The sequence below is a fragment of the Pituophis catenifer genome, unplaced genomic scaffold (assembly GCF_029215685.1).
Source record: "Pituophis catenifer annectens isolate HBS135680 unplaced genomic scaffold, rPitCat1.0.hap2 SCAF_17, whole genome shotgun sequence".
NCBI lineage: Eukaryota > Metazoa > Chordata > Lepidosauria > Squamata > Colubridae > Pituophis > Pituophis catenifer.
In genome coordinates this window covers 5,765,698-5,778,649 of record NW_027256897.1, presented here as the reverse complement: position 1 = coordinate 5,778,649, position 12,952 = coordinate 5,765,698, and positions in this window count along the sequence as shown.

Genomic DNA, 12,952 nt, shown 5'->3' with positions numbered 1-12,952 from the left:
GGAAGTAACAACATTTTTAGACATGGAATTTCGTCCCGAAACTCATCCTGGTGTCCGTTTTTGCATTTGGTTTCAAAAAAAAAATTGGCTTCAAAAAACATTTTGGTTCCTGGGCAGCATTTTTCATGAACATTAAGTCATGCGTTTTCTTCCCCAGGCACCAAAAAGGCCCGATTTTTAAAAAGTGGAAGTAACACCATTTTTAGACATGGAATTTCGTCCCGAAACTCATCCTGGTGTCCGTTTTTGCATTTGGTTTCAAAAAAAAAAAATTGGCTTCAAAAAACATTTTGGTTCCTGGGCAGCATTTTTCATGAACATTAAGTCATGCGTTTTCTTCCCCAGGCACCAAAAAGGCTCGATTTTTAAAAAGTGGAAGTAACACCATTTTTAGACATGGAATTTCGTCCCGAAACTCATCCTGGTGTCCGTTTTTGCATTTGGTTTCAAAAAAAAAAATTGGCTTCAAAAAACATTTTGGTTCCTGGGCAGCATTTTTCATGAACATTAAGTCATGCGTTTTCTTCCCCAGGGACCAAAAAGGCCCGATTTTTAAAAAGTGGAAGTAACACCATTTTTAGACATGGAATTTCGTCCCGAAACTCATCCTGGTGTCCGTTTTTGCATTTGGTTTCAAAAAAAGAAATTGGCTTCAAAAAACATTTTGGTTCCTGGGCACCATTTTTCATGAACATTAAGTCATGCGTTTTCTTCCCCAGGCACCAAAAAGGCTTGATTTTTAAAAAGTGGAAGTAACACCATTTTTAGACATGGAATTTCGTCCCGAAACTCATCCTGGTGTCCGTTTTTGCATTTGGTTTCAAAAAAAGAAATTGGCTTCAAAAAACATTTTGGTTCCTGGGCACCATTTTTCATGAACATTAAGTCATGCGTTTTCTTCCCCAGGCACCAAAAAGGCTTGATTTTTAAAAAGTGGAAGTAACACCATTTTTAGACATGGAATTTCGTCCCGAAACTCATCCTGGTGTCCGTTTTTGCATTTGGTTTCAAAAATAAAAAATGGCTTCAAAAAACATTTTGGTTCCTGGGCAGCATTTTTCATGAACATTAAGTCATGCGTTTTCTTCCCCAGGCACCAAAAAGGCTCGATTTTTAAAAAGTGGAAGTAACAACATTTTTAGACATGGAATTTCGTCCCGAAACTCATCCTGGTGTCCGTTTTTGCATTTGGTTTCAAAAAAAAAATTGGCTTCAAAAAACATTTTGGTTCCTGGGCAGCATTTTTCATGAACATTAAGTCATGCGTTTTCTTCCCCAGGCACCAAAAAGGCCCGATTTTTAAAAAGTGGAAGTAACACCATTTTTAGACATGGAATTTCGTCCCGAAACTCATCCTGGTGTCCGTTTTTGCATTTGGTTTCAAAAAAAAAAAATTGGCTTCAAAAAACATTTTGGTTCCTGGGCAGCATTTTTCATGAACATTAAGTCATGCGTTTTCTTCCCCAGGCACCAAAAAGGTTCGATTTTTAAAAAGTGGAAGTAACACCATTTTTAGACATGGAATTTCGTCCCGAAACTCATCCTGGTGTCCGTTTTTGCATTTGGTTTCAAAAAAAAAAAAATTGGCTTCAAAAAACATTTTGGTTCCTGGGCAGCATTTTTCATGAACATTAAGTCATGCGTTTTCTTCCCCAGGCACCAAAAAGGCTCGATTTTTAAAAAGTGGAAGTAACACCATTTTTAGACATGGAATTTCGTCCCGAAACTCATCCTGGTGTCCGTTTTTGCATTTGGTTTCAAAAAAAAAAATTGGCTTCAAAAAACATTTTGGTTCCTGGGCAGCATTTTTCATGAACATTAAGTCATGCGTTTTCTTCCCCAGGCACCAAAAAGGCTCGATTTTTAAAAAGTGGAAGTAACACCATTTTTAGACATGGAATTTCGTCCCGAAACTCATCCTGGTGTCCGTTTTTGCATTTGGTTTCAAAAAAAGAAATTGGCTTCAAAAAACATTTTGGTTCCTGGGCAGCATTTTTCATGAACATTAAGTCATGCGTTTTCTTCCCCAGGCACCAAAAAGGCTCGATTTTTAAAAAGTGGAAGTAACACCATTTTTAGACATGGAATTTCATCCCGAAACTCATCCTGGTGTCCGTTTTTGCATTTGGTTTTAAAAAAAAGAAATTGGCTTCAAAAAACATTTTGGTTCCTGGGCAGCATTTTTCATGAACATTAAGTCATGCGTTTTCTTCCCCAGGGACCAAAAAGGCTCGATTTTTAAAAAGTGGAAGTAACACCATTTTTAGACATGGAATTTCGTCCCGAAACTCATCCTGGTGTCCGTTTTTGCATTTGGTTTCAAAAAAAGAAATTGGCTTCAAAAAACATTTTGGTTCCTGGGCAGCATTTTTCATGAACATTAAGTCATGCGTTTTCTTCCCCAGGCACCAAAAAGGCTCGATTTTTAAAAAGTGGAAGTAACACCATTTTTAGACATGGAATTTCGTCCCGAAACTCATCCTGGTGTCCGTTTTTGCATTTGGTTTCAAAAAAAAAAAATTGGCTTCAAAAAACATTTTGGTTCCTGGGCAGCATTTTTCATGAACATTAAGTCATGCATTTTCTTCCCCAGGCACCAAAAAGGCTCGATTTTTAAAAAGTGGAAGTAACACAATTTTTAGACATGGAATTTCATCCCGAAACTCATCCTGGTGTCCGTTTTTGCATTTGGTTTCAAAAAAAAAAATTGGCTTCAAAAAACATTTTGGTTCCTGGGCAGCATTTTTCATGAACATTAAGTCATGCGTTTTCTTCCCCAGGCACCAAAAAGGCTCGATTTTTAAAAAGTGGAAGTAACACCATTTTTAGACATGGAATTTCATCCCGAAACTCATCCTGGTGTCCGTTTTTGCATTTGGTTTCAAAAAAAAAAATTGGCTTCAAAAAACATTTTGGTTCCTGGGCAGCATTTTTCATGAACATTAAGTCATGCGTTTTCTTCCCCAGGGACCAAAAAGGCTCGATTTTTAAAAAGTGGAAGTAACACCATTTTTAGACATGGAATTTCGTCCCGAAACTCATCCTGGTGTCCGTTTTTGCATTTGGTTTCAAAAAAAGAAATTGGCTTCAAAAAACATTTTGGTTCCTGGGCAGCATTTTTCATGAACATTAAGTCATGCGTTTTCTTCCCCAGGGACCAAAAAGGCTCGATTTTTAAAAAGTGGAAGTAACACCATTTTTAGACATGGAATTTCGTCCCGAAACTCATCCTGGTGTCCGTTTTTGCATTTGGTTTCAAAAAAAGAAATTGGCTTCAAAAAACATTTTGGTTCCTGGGCAGCATTTTTCATGAACATTAAGTCATGCGTTTTCTTCCCCAGGCACCAAAAAGGCTCGATTTTTAAAAAGTGGAAGTAACACCATTTTTAGACATGGAATTTCGTCCCGAAACTCATCCTGGTGTCCGTTTTTGCATTTGGTTTCAAAAATAAAAAATGGCTTCAAAAAACATTTTGGTTCCTGGGCAGCATTTTTCATGAACATTAAGTCATGCGTTTTCTTCCCCAGGCACCAAAAAGGTTCGATTTTTAAAAAGTGGAAGTAACACCATTTTTAGACATGGAATTTCGTCCCGAAACTCATCCTGGTGTCCGTTTTTGCATTTGGTTTCAAAAAAAGAAATTGGCTTCAAAAAACATTTTGGTTCCTGGGCAGCATTTTTCATGAACATTAAGTCATGCGTTTTCTTCCCCAGGGACCAAAAAGGCTCGATTTTTAAAAAGTGGAAGTAACACCATTTTTAGACATGGAATTTCGTCCCGAAACTCATCCTGGTGTCCGTTTTTGCATTTGGTTTCAAAAAAAAAAATTGGCTTCAAAAAACATTTTGGTTCCTGGGCAGCATTTTTCATGAACATTAAGTCATGCGTTTTCTTCCCCAGGCACCAAAAAGGCTCGATTTTTAAAAAGTGGAAGTAACACCATTTTTAGACATGGAATTTCGTCCCGAAACTCATCCTGGTGTCCGTTTTTGCATTTGGTTTCAAAAAAAGAAATTGGCTTCAAAAAACATTTTGGTTCCTGGGCAGCATTTTTCATGAACATTAAGTCATGCGTTTTCTTCCCCAGGCACCAAAAAGGCTCGATTTTTAAAAAGTGGAAGTAACACCATTTTTAGACATGGAATTTCGTCCCGAAACTCATCCTGGTGTCCGTTTTTGCATTTGGTTTCAAAAATAAAAAATGGCTTCAAAAAACATTTTGGTTCCTGGGCAGCATTTTTCATGAACATTAAGTCATGCGTTTTCTTCCCCAGGCACCAAAAAGGTTCGATTTTTAAAAAGTGGAAGTAACACCATTTTTAGACATGGAATTTCGTCCCGAAACTCATCCTGGTGTCCGTTTTTGCATTTGGTTTCAAAAAAAGAAATTGGCTTCAAAAAACATTTTGGTTCCTGGGCAGCATTTTTCATGAACATTAAGTCATGCGTTTTCTTCCCCAGGGACCAAAAAGGCTCGATTTTTAAAAAGTGGAAGTAACACCATTTTTAGACATGGAATTTCGTCCCGAAACTCATCCTGGTGTCCGTTTTTGCATTTGGTTTCAAAAAAAAAAATTGGCTTCAAAAAACATTTTGGTTCCTGGGCAGCATTTTTCATGAACATTAAGTCATGCGTTTTCTTCCCCAGGCACCAAAAAGGCTCGATTTTTAAAAAGTGGAAGTAACACCATTTTTAGACATGGAATTTCGTCCCGAAACTCATCCTGGTGTCCGTTTTTGCATTTGGTTTCAAAAAAAAAAAATTGGCTTCAAAAAACATTTTGGTTCCTGGGCAGCATTTTTCATGAACATTAAGTCATGCGTTTTCTTCCCCAGGCACCAAAAAGGCTCGATTTTTAAAAAGTGGAAGTAACACCATTTTTAGACATGGAATTTCGTCCCGAAACTCATCCTGGTGTCCGTTTTTGCATTTGGTTTCAAAAAAAGAAATTGGCTTCAAAAAACATTTTGGTTCCTGGGCAGCATTTTTCATGAACATTAAGTCATGCGTTTTCTTCCCCAGGCACCAAAAAGGCTCGATTTTTAAAAAGTGGAAGTAACACCATTTTTAGACATAGAATTTCATCCCGAAACTCATCCTGGTGTCCGTTTTTGCATTTGGTTTTAAAAAATAAAAATTGGCTTCAAAAAACATTTTGGTTCCTGGGCAGCATTTTTCATGAACATTAAGTCATGCGTTTTCTTCCCCAGGGACCAAAAAGGCTCGATTTTTAAAAAGTGGAAGTAACACCATTTTTAGACATGGAATTTCGTCCCGAAACTCATCCTGGTGTCCGTTTTTGCATTTGGTTTCAAAAAAAGAAATTGGCTTCAAAAAACATTTTGGTTCCTGGGCAGCATTTTTCATGAACATTAAGTCATGCGTTTTCTTCCCCAGGCACCAAAAAGGCTCGATTTTTAAAAAGTGGAAGTAACACCATTTTTAGACATGGAATTTCATCCCGAAACTCATCCTGCTGTCCGTTTTTGCATTTGGTTTTAAAAAAAAAAATTGGCTTCAAAAAACATTTTGGTTCCTGGGCAGCATTTTTCATGAACATTAAGTCATGCGTTTTCTTCCCCAGGCACCAAAAAGACCCGATTTTTAAAAAGTGGAAGTAACACCATTTTTAGACATGGAATTTCGTCCCGAAACTCATCCTGGTGTCCGTTTTTGCATTTGGTTTCAAAAAAAAAAAAAATTGGCTTCAAAAAACATTTTGGTTCCTGGGCAGCATTTTTCATGAACATTAAGTCATGCGTTTTCTTCCCCAGGCACCAAAAAGGCTCGATTTTTAAAAAGTGGAAGTAACAACATTTTTAGACATGGAATTTCGTCCCGAAACTCATCCTGGTGTCCGTTTTTGCATTTGGTTTCAAAAAAAAAATTGGCTTCAAAAAACATTTTGGTTCCTGGGCAGCATTTTTCATGAACATTAAGTCATGCGTTTTCTTCCCCAGGCACCAAAAAGGCCCGATTTTTAAAAAGTGGAAGTAACACCATTTTTAGACATGGAATTTCGTCCCGAAACTCATCCTGGTGTCCGTTTTTGCATTTGGTTTCAAAAAAAAAAAATTGGCTTCAAAAAACATTTTGGTTCCTGGGCAGCATTTTTCATGAACATTAAGTCATGCGTTTTCTTCCCCAGGCACCAAAAAGGTTCGATTTTTAAAAAGTGGAAGTAACACCATTTTTAGACATGGAATTTCGTCCCGAAACTCATCCTGGTGTCCGTTTTTGCATTTGGTTTCAAAAAAAAAAAAATTGGCTTCAAAAAACATTTTGGTTCCTGGGCAGCATTTTTCATGAACATTAAGTCATGCGTTTTCTTCCCCAGGCACCAAAAAGGCTCGATTTTTAAAAAGTGGAAGTAACACCATTTTTAGACATGGAATTTCGTCCCGAAACTCATCCTGGTGTCCGTTTTTGCATTTGGTTTCAAAAAAAAAAATTGGCTTCAAAAAACATTTTGGTTCCTGGGCAGCATTTTTCATGAACATTAAGTCATGCGTTTTCTTCCCCAGGCACCAAAAAGGCTCGATTTTTAAAAAGTGGAAGTAACACCATTTTTAGACATGGAATTTCGTCCCGAAACTCATCCTGGTGTCCGTTTTTGCATTTGGTTTCAAAAAAAGAAATTGGCTTCAAAAAACATTTTGGTTCCTGGGCAGCATTTTTCATGAACATTAAGTCATGCGTTTTCTTCCCCAGGCACCAAAAAGGCTCGATTTTTAAAAAGTGGAAGTAACACCATTTTTAGACATGGAATTTCATCCCGAAACTCATCCTGGTGTCCGTTTTTGCATTTGGTTTTAAAAAAAAGAAATTGGCTTCAAAAAACATTTTGGTTCCTGGGCAGCATTTTTCATGAACATTAAGTCATGCGTTTTCTTCCCCAGGGACCAAAAAGGCTCGATTTTTAAAAAGTGGAAGTAACACCATTTTTAGACATGGAATTTCGTCCCGAAACTCATCCTGGTGTCCGTTTTTGCATTTGGTTTCAAAAAAAGAAATTGGCTTCAAAAAACATTTTGGTTCCTGGGCAGCATTTTTCATGAACATTAAGTCATGCGTTTTCTTCCCCAGGCACCAAAAAGGCTCGATTTTTAAAAAGTGGAAGTAACACCATTTTTAGACATGGAATTTCGTCCCGAAACTCATCCTGGTGTCCGTTTTTGCATTTGGTTTCAAAAAAAAAAAATTGGCTTCAAAAAACATTTTGGTTCCTGGGCAGCATTTTTCATGAACATTAAGTCATGCATTTTCTTCCCCAGGCACCAAAAAGGCTCGATTTTTAAAAAGTGGAAGTAACACAATTTTTAGACATGGAATTTCATCCCGAAACTCATCCTGGTGTCCGTTTTTGCATTTGGTTTCAAAAAAAAAAATTGGCTTCAAAAAACATTTTGGTTCCTGGGCAGCATTTTTCATGAACATTAAGTCATGCGTTTTCTTCCCCAGGCACCAAAAAGGCTCGATTTTTAAAAAGTGGAAGTAACACCATTTTTAGACATGGAATTTCATCCCGAAACTCATCCTGGTGTCCGTTTTTGCATTTGGTTTCAAAAAAAAAAATTGGCTTCAAAAAACATTTTGGTTCCTGGGCAGCATTTTTCATGAACATTAAGTCATGCGTTTTCTTCCCCAGGGACCAAAAAGGCTCGATTTTTAAAAAGTGGAAGTAACACCATTTTTAGACATGGAATTTCGTCCCGAAACTCATCCTGGTGTCCGTTTTTGCATTTGGTTTCAAAAAAAGAAATTGGCTTCAAAAAACATTTTGGTTCCTGGGCAGCATTTTTCATGAACATTAAGTCATGCGTTTTCTTCCCCAGGGACCAAAAAGGCTCGATTTTTAAAAAGTGGAAGTAACACCATTTTTAGACATGGAATTTCGTCCCGAAACTCATCCTGGTGTCCGTTTTTGCATTTGGTTTCAAAAAAAGAAATTGGCTTCAAAAAACATTTTGGTTCCTGGGCAGCATTTTTCATGAACATTAAGTCATGCGTTTTCTTCCCCAGGCACCAAAAAGGCTCGATTTTTAAAAAGTGGAAGTAACACCATTTTTAGACATGGAATTTCGTCCCGAAACTCATCCTGGTGTCCGTTTTTGCATTTGGTTTCAAAAATAAAAAATGGCTTCAAAAAACATTTTGGTTCCTGGGCAGCATTTTTCATGAACATTAAGTCATGCGTTTTCTTCCCCAGGCACCAAAAAGGTTCGATTTTTAAAAAGTGGAAGTAACACCATTTTTAGACATGGAATTTCGTCCCGAAACTCATCCTGGTGTCCGTTTTTGCATTTGGTTTCAAAAAAAGAAATTGGCTTCAAAAAACATTTTGGTTCCTGGGCAGCATTTTTCATGAACATTAAGTCATGCGTTTTCTTCCCCAGGGACCAAAAAGGCTCGATTTTTAAAAAGTGGAAGTAACACCATTTTTAGACATGGAATTTCGTCCCGAAACTCATCCTGGTGTCCGTTTTTGCATTTGGTTTCAAAAAAAAAAATTGGCTTCAAAAAACATTTTGGTTCCTGGGCAGCATTTTTCATGAACATTAAGTCATGCGTTTTCTTCCCCAGGCACCAAAAAGGCTCGATTTTTAAAAAGTGGAAGTAACACCATTTTTAGACATGGAATTTCGTCCCGAAACTCATCCTGGTGTCCGTTTTTGCATTTGGTTTCAAAAAAAGAAATTGGCTTCAAAAAACATTTTGGTTCCTGGGCAGCATTTTTCATGAACATTAAGTCATGCGTTTTCTTCCCCAGGCACCAAAAAGGCTCGATTTTTAAAAAGTGGAAGTAACACCATTTTTAGACATGGAATTTCGTCCCGAAACTCATCCTGGTGTCCGTTTTTGCATTTGGTTTCAAAAATAAAAAATGGCTTCAAAAAACATTTTGGTTCCTGGGCAGCATTTTTCATGAACATTAAGTCATGCGTTTTCTTCCCCAGGCACCAAAAAGGTTCGATTTTTAAAAAGTGGAAGTAACACCATTTTTAGACATGGAATTTCGTCCCGAAACTCATCCTGGTGTCCGTTTTTGCATTTGGTTTCAAAAAAAGAAATTGGCTTCAAAAAACATTTTGGTTCCTGGGCAGCATTTTTCATGAACATTAAGTCATGCGTTTTCTTCCCCAGGGACCAAAAAGGCTCGATTTTTAAAAAGTGGAAGTAACACCATTTTTAGACATGGAATTTCGTCCCGAAACTCATCCTGGTGTCCGTTTTTGCATTTGGTTTCAAAAAAAAAAATTGGCTTCAAAAAACATTTTGGTTCCTGGGCAGCATTTTTCATGAACATTAAGTCATGCGTTTTCTTCCCCAGGCACCAAAAAGGCTCGATTTTTAAAAAGTGGAAGTAACACCATTTTTAGACATGGAATTTCGTCCCGAAACTCATCCTGGTGTCCGTTTTTGCATTTGGTTTCAAAAAAAAAAAATTGGCTTCAAAAAACATTTTGGTTCCTGGGCAGCATTTTTCATGAACATTAAGTCATGCGTTTTCTTCCCCAGGCACCAAAAAGGCTCGATTTTTAAAAAGTGGAAGTAACACCATTTTTAGACATGGAATTTCGTCCCGAAACTCATCCTGGTGTCCGTTTTTGCATTTGGTTTCAAAAAAAGAAATTGGCTTCAAAAAACATTTTGGTTCCTGGGCAGCATTTTTCATGAACATTAAGTCATGCGTTTTCTTCCCCAGGCACCAAAAAGGCTCGATTTTTAAAAAGTGGAAGTAACACCATTTTTAGACATAGAATTTCATCCCGAAACTCATCCTGGTGTCCGTTTTTGCATTTGGTTTTAAAAAATAAAAATTGGCTTCAAAAAACATTTTGGTTCCTGGGCAGCATTTTTCATGAACATTAAGTCATGCGTTTTCTTCCCCAGGGACCAAAAAGGCTCGATTTTTAAAAAGTGGAAGTAACACCATTTTTAGACATGGAATTTCATCCCGAAACTCATCCTGGTGTCCGTTTTTGCATTTGGTTTCAAAAAAAGAAATTGGCTTCAAAAAACATTTTGGTTCCTGGGCAGCATTTTTCATGAACATTAAGTCATGCGTTTTCTTCCCCAGGCACCAAAAAGGCTCGATTTTTAAAAAGTGGAAGTAACACCATTTTTAGACATGGAATTTCATCCCGAAACTCATCCTGCTGTCCGTTTTTGCATTTGGTTTTAAAAAAAAAAATTGGCTTCAAAAAACATTTTGGTTCCTGGGCAGCATTTTTCATGAACATTAAGTCATGCGTTTTCTTCCCCAGGGACCAAAAAGGCTCGATTTTTAAAAAGTGGAAGTAACACCATTTTTAGACATGGAATTTCGTCCCGAAACTCATCCTGGTGTCCGTTTTTGCATTTGGTTTCAAAAAAAGAAATTGGCTTCAAAAAACATTTTGGTTCCTGGGCAGCATTTTTCATGAACATTAAGTCATGCGTTTTCTTCCCCAGGCACCAAAAAGGCTCGATTTTTAAAAAGTGGAAGTAACACCATTTTTAGACATAGAATTTCATCCCGAAACTCATCCTGGTGTCCGTTTTTGCATTTGGTTTTAAAAAATAAAAATTGGCTTCAAAAAACATTTTGGTTCCTGGGCAGCATTTTTCATGAACATTAAGTCATGCGTTTTCTTCCCCAGGGACCAAAAAGGCTCGATTTTTAAAAAGTGGAAGTAACACCATTTTTAGACATGGAATTTCGTCCCGAAACTCATCCTGGTGTCCGTTTTTGCATTTGGTTTCAAAAAAAAAAATTGGCTTCAAAAAACATTTTGGTTCCTGGGCAGCATTTTTCATGAACATTAAGTCATGCGTTTTCTTCCCCAGGCACCAAAAAGGCTTGATTTTTAAAAAGTGGAAGTAACACCATTTTTAGACATGGAATTTCGTCCCGAAACTCATCTTGGTGTCCGTTTTTGCATTTGGTTTCAAAAATAAAAAATGGCTTCAAAAAACATTTTGGTTCCTGGGCAGCATTTTTCATGAACATTAAGTCATGCGTTTTCTTCCCCAGGCACCAAAAAGGCTCGATTTTTAAAAAGTGGAAGTAACACCATTTTTAGACATGGAATTTCGTCCCGAAACTCATCCTGGTGTCCGTTTTTGCATTTGGTTTCAAAAAAAAAAATTGGCTTCAAAAAACATTTTGGTTCCTGGGCAGCATTTTTCATGAACATTAAGTCATGCGTTTTCTTCCCCAGGCACCAAAAAGGCTCGATTTTTAAAAAGTGGAAGTAACACCATTTTTAGACATGGAATTTCATCCCGAAACTCATCCTGGTGTCCGTTTTTGCATTTGGTTTTAAAAAAAAGAAATTGGCTTCAAAAAACATTTTGGTTCCTGGGCAGCATTTTTCATGAACATTAAGTCATGCGTTTTCTTCCCCAGGGACCAAAAAGGCTCGATTTTTAAAAAGTGGAAGTAACACCATTTTTAGACATGGAATTTCGTCCCGAAACTCATCCTGGTGTCCGTTTTTGCATTTGGTTTCAAAAAAAGAAATTGGCTTCAAAAAACATTTTGGTTCCTGGGCAGCATTTTTCATGAACATTAAGTCATGCGTTTTCTTCCCCAGGCACCAAAAAGGCTCGATTTTTAAAAAGTGGAAGTAACACCATTTTTAGACATGGAATTTCGTCCCGAAACTCATCCTGGTGTCCGTTTTTGCATTTGGTTTCAAAAAAAAAAAAATTGGCTTCAAAAAACATTTTGGTTCCTGGGCAGCATTTTTCATGAACATTAAGTCATGCGTTTTCTTCCCCAGGCACCAAAAAGGCTCGATTTTTAAAAAGTGGAAGTAACACCATTTTTAGACATGGAATTTCATCCCGAAACTCATCCTGGTGTCCATTTTTGCATTTGGTTTCAAAAAAAAAAATTGGCTTCAAAAAACATTTTGGTTCCTGGGCAGCATTTTTCATGAACATTAAGTCATGCATTTTCTTCCCCAGGCACCAAAAAGGCTCGATTTTTAAAAAGTGGAAGTAACACCATTTTTAGACATGGAATTTCATCCCGAAACTCATCCTGGTGTCCATTTTTGCATTTGGTTTCAAAAAAAAAAATTGGCTTCAAAAAACATTTTGGTTCCTGGGCAGCATTTTTCATGAACATTAAGTCATGCGTTTTCTTCCCCAGGCACCAAAAAGGCTCGATTTTTAAAAAGTGGAAGTAACACCATTTTTAGTCATGGAATTTCATCCCGAAACTCATCCTGGTGTCCGTTTTTGCATTTGGTTTCAAAAAAAAAAATTAGCTTCAAAAAACATTTTGGTTCCTGGGCAGCATTTTTCATGAACATTAAGTCATGCGTTTTCTTCCCCAGGCACCAAAAAGGCTCGATTTTTAAAAAGTGGAAGTAACACCATTTTTAGACATGGAATTTCGTCCCGAAACTCATCCTGGTGTCCGTTTTTGCATTTGGTTTCAAAAAAAGAAATTGGCTTCAAAAAACATTTTGGTTCCTGGGCAGCATTTTTCATGAACATTAAGTCATGCGTTTTCTTCCCCAGGCACCAAAAAGGCTCGATTTTTAAAAAGTGGAAGTAACACCATTTTTAGACATGGAATTTCATCCCGAAACTCATCCTGGTGTCCATTTTTGCATTTGGTTTCAAAAAAAAAAATTGGCTTCAAAAAACATTTTGGTTCCTGGGCAGCATTTTTCATGAACATTAAGTCATGCATTTTCTTCCCCAGGCACCAAAAAGGCTCGATTTTTAAAAAGTGGAAGTAACACCATTTTTAGACATGGAATTTCATCCCGAAACTCATCCTGGTGTCCATTTTTGCATTTGGTTTCAAAAAAAAAAATTGGCTTCAAAAAACATTTTGGTTCCTGGGCAGCATTTTTCATGAACATTAAGTCATGCGTTTTCTTCCCCAGGCACCAAAAAGGCTCGATTTTTAAAAAGTGGAAGTAACACCATTTTTAGTCATGGAATT